Here is a 6,000-nt window from a genome sequence, read left to right on the forward strand (position 1 = left end):
TCTATCTATTGCACCACCTAGATGCCCTGAGATTTTCTTGGCAAACATACTGATGAAGTTTGCCATTTTAAAGGTGAGGAAACTGAGGCAACAGGGTTAAATGACTTGCCCAGGGTCACATGGCTAGTAAGTGTCTGAGACCATATCTGAATGCTTCCTGAATCCAGGCCTGGTGCTGTAGTCACTGTACCACCTAGCTGCTCTATGTATAAGAGAAAGGGGGTGGGGGGAGAGGGAAAGGGAAGAGAGGCAGACAAAGGGGGACTGGGAAGGGAGAAAAGGGAAAGTGAAAGGGAAAGGGGAGGGGAAGAGAGAGACAGAGAGAGGAAGGGGAATAGAGAAAGGAGAGACACAGAGAGAGAGAGAGAGAGAGAGAGAGAGAGAGAGAGAGAGAGCGCGCAAGAGAGCAAGCACTGTATATGCTATATGCATACTACATACAGATAGCATGATAGCCCTTCATGCTTTAGATGTAGTATCTACTTTAACCTATGATTCTGGCAACATTGTCCAACTACTGTGTCTAGGCTCTGTTGATTTTTTTTTTTAACTTTGGCTTCTTTGTTTCTTGAGCAATAGTGTACTTTGTTTCTAAATAAATCAACCTCTGATTATTGAATATATCCTTGGCTCTTCTTACATACTACGTGACTTTTTAAAAAGGGTATGTGTACACACATGTGTGTTTTCCATAGCTTATTCTGCTTTAAATCTACCTTCTTTGCATCCATATAACAGTGCTGCTTCTGATTTCAGCTGTCATAGAGCAGCTTGGAGATTTTTCTTTCCCATCTTACCCAACAGAGCTTGTTTACAATGAATGGCGTCTATGCACAGTGACAGGTTGAAGGAATCAGAAATCACCTGATTTACCTGATCCATCCAGATCCATCCTTCACCTAGCTTTCCAAGGACCATTATCAAAGCGCAGATGTGACTTTGCAAGTCCTTTGCTCAAAAAGTTGAACCATAGTATTGCTAAGGCAAAATCCAAATTCTTCTATTTGCATTTAAGGCCTTTCCCAATCTAGCGTCCTCCTCCTGCCATTCCAGCTTGATGCATATTACTAGCCTTCACACAGTGACTCTTCCTGGTAAACAACCTTCAGGCGGTTTCCTGGCTCTAATACCCCATTTTGAGTTCACTGCCTTTCTAAACGCTGACCTCTATGCTTAGAAGGCCCTCCTCTTTCCTTCCTCCTTTTCATCTCCTAGTGTCTTGAGTTTCTAACAAGGCTCACTGTGCACACCTCTGCCTCCTCCTCCATGAGGCCTGTGCTGCTCCCCCAACCCAGATGGCTGGAGTTCTCCAGCTTTCTAAAACTGCTTTGTATTTATTTGACATTTTTTATCAGTGTGTATGTTATTTCCCCCACCCCCATCCCCATTACCATGTAAGCTCCCAGTGGGCAAGGACTGTTCTTTCTTGTCATTGAGTTTCCAGGACCTAGCAAAATGCCTAGCACATAGTGGACAGTTAATGGTTGTGGAACAAATGAGTCAACAATCAATGAACATTTAGTAAGCACCTACTACGGTCCAGACACTGTACAAAGCGCTAAGGATGCAAATATGGGGGGGGGACACTTCCTGCCATCCAGGTGCTCACAATTTAATGGGAGAAGAAAATACATAAAAAAGTGAACTTGGAGACACAATGAACAAGTCAGAGAAAACAAAGGAGTTCAGCCAGGTGTGAAGTGAAATATCTATCTCATCTCCTTTCCTTCAATGGAAAAGTTTATGGCTCCACCCTCCAATGACGAGGTGTGAGATCAGGTCACTTTCCAGCAGATGATGAAATTTCCCAAGGGGAGCATACTGGGCATGGAAAAGAAGTACAAGTCCAAAGGGAGTGCTGCTTGGTGTGAAATGAAATGTCAGAATGAATGAATGAATGAATGAATGAATGAATGAATGAATGAATGAATGAACATCTCCTTTCAACAAACATGGTGTGGGGAAAATATTCTATTATTAGGTTTGGGTGCAGCCTCAGATCTCCTACTTGTTTATTGTGCAGTTGTAGGAAAGCTTCTCTTAGCTTCTCTGCTGTCTTCATTTCTACATCTGTAATGGGAGAGTGGGTGGCTAGGTGGTGCAGTGGATAGAGTGCCAGGCCTAACTTCAGGAACACTCATCTTTCTCAGTTCAAGTCTGATCTCAAATATTTACTAGGTAGGTGACCCTGAGCAAGTCATCTAACCTTATTTACCTCAGTTTCCTCACCTGTAAAGTGGGCTAGAGAATGAACTGGCAAATCACTCCAATATCTTCACCAAGAAAATCACAAATGGGTTCAGGAAGAGTCAGACGTTACTTAGCAACAACAGGAGATTGGCCTAAACAATGTTGTTTCCATCCAACTCTAACCTTCCACTATTCTCTGATCTCAAAGCATTTTGCAGATGCAGTCTCACTATAAGCTATACTAGAAGAAGTGATGCTGGAGACAAACAAATTTGGTCTTTATTTTCATTTTTAAGAGGGTGTGTTTTTTAAACTATAGGCCAGTGAGCATAATTCTCATTCATGATCATTTTTTTAAATGTTTTATTATCACAATATGGAAAAAACTTGGGTAGAAATAGAAGCAGTAATCACAAAGTATTAGCATAACTTCAAGAAGAACAGATCACCAATAATTCATTCAGAAAATATTTATTAAGCTCCTACTACATGCCACACTGTAATAGGTGCTGAGGACACAATGACAGAGACAAAAAATTCCTTGCCTTCCTGGAATTTACATTCTCTTAGGGGACACAGAACATATTGTACATACCAAATAAATATGAGGTCATTTTTAGTTATGACAAATTAACTTCATTTCCTTTTAGAACAGAGTTACTGAGCAGGAAGATCAGGGAAAAGTCAGTTGTAGACAGTTTCAGTACTTTGACTGGACTGGCTGGCTCTATCTAGGAGAACTTTCAGTTTTTCTGTGAACTTACAAAACTGAACAAGACCTACCATTTACCGTGGTTGAAAATTCAGGCTTCCATCTTTGGAGTAATTGAGCAACTTTGACTTGGGGATTACAAATGGTGGCTTTTATGTGAAATCACAAGCGCCCCCCCCCGAAGAGAATGCACCCATCAGAATTTGGCTCTCATCATCTCATCTCTCAACATTACCATTTCCTTATGTTCCTAAAGCCTGTTGACTACACACCAACAATTTAAAAGAAAGCTAGTCTTTCTTTTGGTTGAACCAGAAGCAAATTAATGATAATTTTCTAAGAAATGTAAAGCAATTTCTCTTTCGAGAGCTCTGGGGTTCCAGAGACCTCATCAGTTTCCCCAGATCCTATTCCTCTGTAAAGGGTTCAGGGAGAATGGATAGCTTTGGATGGACTGTTAAATATGGCTCCAAATCATGGAGACAAATGCAAAATAAAACAAATGTGAGTTTTGACTGAAGGCTGAGAAAACTGGATGGAAATATAGTGTTACACTTTTTTTCTGTGGACACACATCCATCTCCCCTTGCCCCCCCCCCCAGGATGTAAGCTCCTTGGCAGCAAAGGCTACACAGTTTTCCATTTTTTGGAATCTTCAGCATCCAGCATCAGACCCTTCAGATAGAAAGAGCTTAATGTCTGTGGAAATGAAATTAAAACAAATACAGGTTAAAGTAATATAGGTCACTCTGTGTCTGGAGCACTGCATTAGGCCTGGGCTATCTCCAATTGTCCTGACCTGTATCTGGCCACTGGACACAGATGACTCTGGAGGACAAAGTGAGGCTGGTGACTTTGCACAACCCTGCCTCACTTAAATCCAATTCATTTGAAGTCATTTCATTATCTTCTTGAGAATGAAGGAGAAACCACAACCACCCGATCACAACTGCACTAGGTCATGAAGGGCAGATGAGAAAGGAAATAAAAGATAAGCCCCCTACTTTGGAAGAAAACAGAAGTTCAAGGGCATCACAGCTCTGACCCTGGCTTCTGATACTTAGCCGCTCCCAGCTTATCTCCCTGGATGGAGTGTGCCCTCCATGAGGACTGGGTGCCCTTCACTTTGGTCTTTAAATTCCCATGTCTGGTTTGGGACCATGCACAGGGTGGGTGATTAAGCAGTGCATGCCTACTGGCTGATCACAGGAACCTTCTGTTCAGTATAGCTCTGTATTCTTCCCAACTGCTCTAGGACTCAGGAAAATCTTTCACAGAGTAGGAAATTACAAAATGGCACATGGCCATCATGGCCCTGTATTAAAAATGCCTTAGTTTCCTTTTTTCTTGTTTTTTGGGGGTGAGGGGGCTTTATGTTCTTGCTTCTCATTTGATTTCCAAAATGAAACTGACTCTTCCTTGGAGGGAAGGAGGGAGAAAGTTGATTCACCAAAGCAACACAGAACTTTACTGCACCAAAGTACATTGCTATTCTGTTTGGAGATCCTTTGGCATTTAGTGGTTCTGCCTTCTTTCTTTTGGGCCTCAGTGGGACCTGCTGTGAAAGGTATTCCCTTTTCTGACTGCCATGAAAGGTGTGTTACCTTTAACAGACCTGAAGGTCAGTGTGTTTACCGGCCTGGAGAAGGGCCTCCATTCCTTGGGGTTCCTGACCACTCCCTCCTTATTCCTTTTTTGGTTTCTAATGGCAGACTTCAGACTGCTTCTGATACACTTTGGGGGTACTCACTGTATCCAGACCTCTTCATTCTGGAATCAAGTGAGAGTTCAACCAAGTGGAGGGAGCAAAAAGGCTTGTCTGAGAAAGAGAAAAAGGGGTGTCTGGGACCGAGATTGTTGACCAATAAAATTGGAACCTTCTACTGGAAGAAAAAAAACACAAAACAAAAAACAAATTCGAGGTCATTATGGAGATTAGTTCAATTGTGACAACTATAACACACATGGTACAAGCACAGGAAAGATAGATTTCACCATTAATCCACCCATTTTGGTTCCTGATACTTTCCATTAATCATCCAAACGACCCCGTTTGTCAGGGTTTAAATCACTAGTTTTCAGAACTGACATCTCCCCATTGTCCTTCCAGATTACCCTCAGGTAAGACTAAGTCATTTACTCTTCTTTCAATCTTTTATAAAAATCTCCTTAAAATTTAAACATTTTTAATTGGGGGGGGGGAATTCCTAGGTAAATAAAATATACTCAAGGGATTTTAGATAGAAATCATATTTTAATATCAAACGATGAATTTGTTTCATAGACATGTTTAGGAGACACCCTGGGGAGGACTCAAAGGAGATCACAGGCATGAGTCTCGAAGGATGAGAAGGTATGGGTGAGTTATAATCTGCTCCCTCAGAAAAGCATCTCCACTGAGGATATCAGCGATTCATTGAAATCTCACAGTCCTGAAGTCTGATGAGTCCTCCTCTGTGCTAAAGGCTGCAGCACTCACAGTCTTGGCCATTTTCTGAATATCCACCACTACTCACACTTTGTTGTTTACTAGCTGTTGACTGCAGGCAGTTCACCAGAAATGTAAAAGGAATGCGTTGGCCTAGACAAGACCCAAAGGTCCTTCAGGCTCTGTGGTGCTAGAGCTCAACATTAGGTTTTCCTGTCTTCTTCGCTTTGGGATTAGTTTTGAGACTTTTCAGTTGTCCCACTCAGTGCCACCCTATGTTCTGGTCATCACTTCTGGCTATCCCTTCTGCCCTCCTGTTGCCCACTGCTGATGGATGGAAGCTTTGGTGAAATCTGCAGGGGAAGTGCATGAGTTGCTTATTTGCCATTTCATCCTACACCCCACCCCAGCACCTCCCTTGAGCACCCCACAAAGTTGATTTCTGGCCACTCAGGGATAAAGCATTAGGAGACAGTGATCTAAACAAGGACAAGAGAGGGCAGTGAGATTGTGGGCACCACCAGCACTGCATTAGCCGGAAACCTGAGCCAGTCTCTTCAAAGTATCTCCAAAGTCCAGATGTTTTATGCTTCTCTGCCTCCAGCTCTCTTGGTCTGGAGGAGTCACCTGAGTATTCACTCCCTTATTGCTCCCAGGCCCTGCTTTAGCT

Source organism: Phascolarctos cinereus, unplaced genomic scaffold (genome assembly GCF_003287225.1).
Source record: "Phascolarctos cinereus isolate Bilbo 61053 unplaced genomic scaffold, phaCin_HiC Scaffold_7;HRSCAF=346, whole genome shotgun sequence".
Classification (NCBI taxonomy): domain Eukaryota; kingdom Metazoa; phylum Chordata; class Mammalia; order Diprotodontia; family Phascolarctidae; genus Phascolarctos; species Phascolarctos cinereus.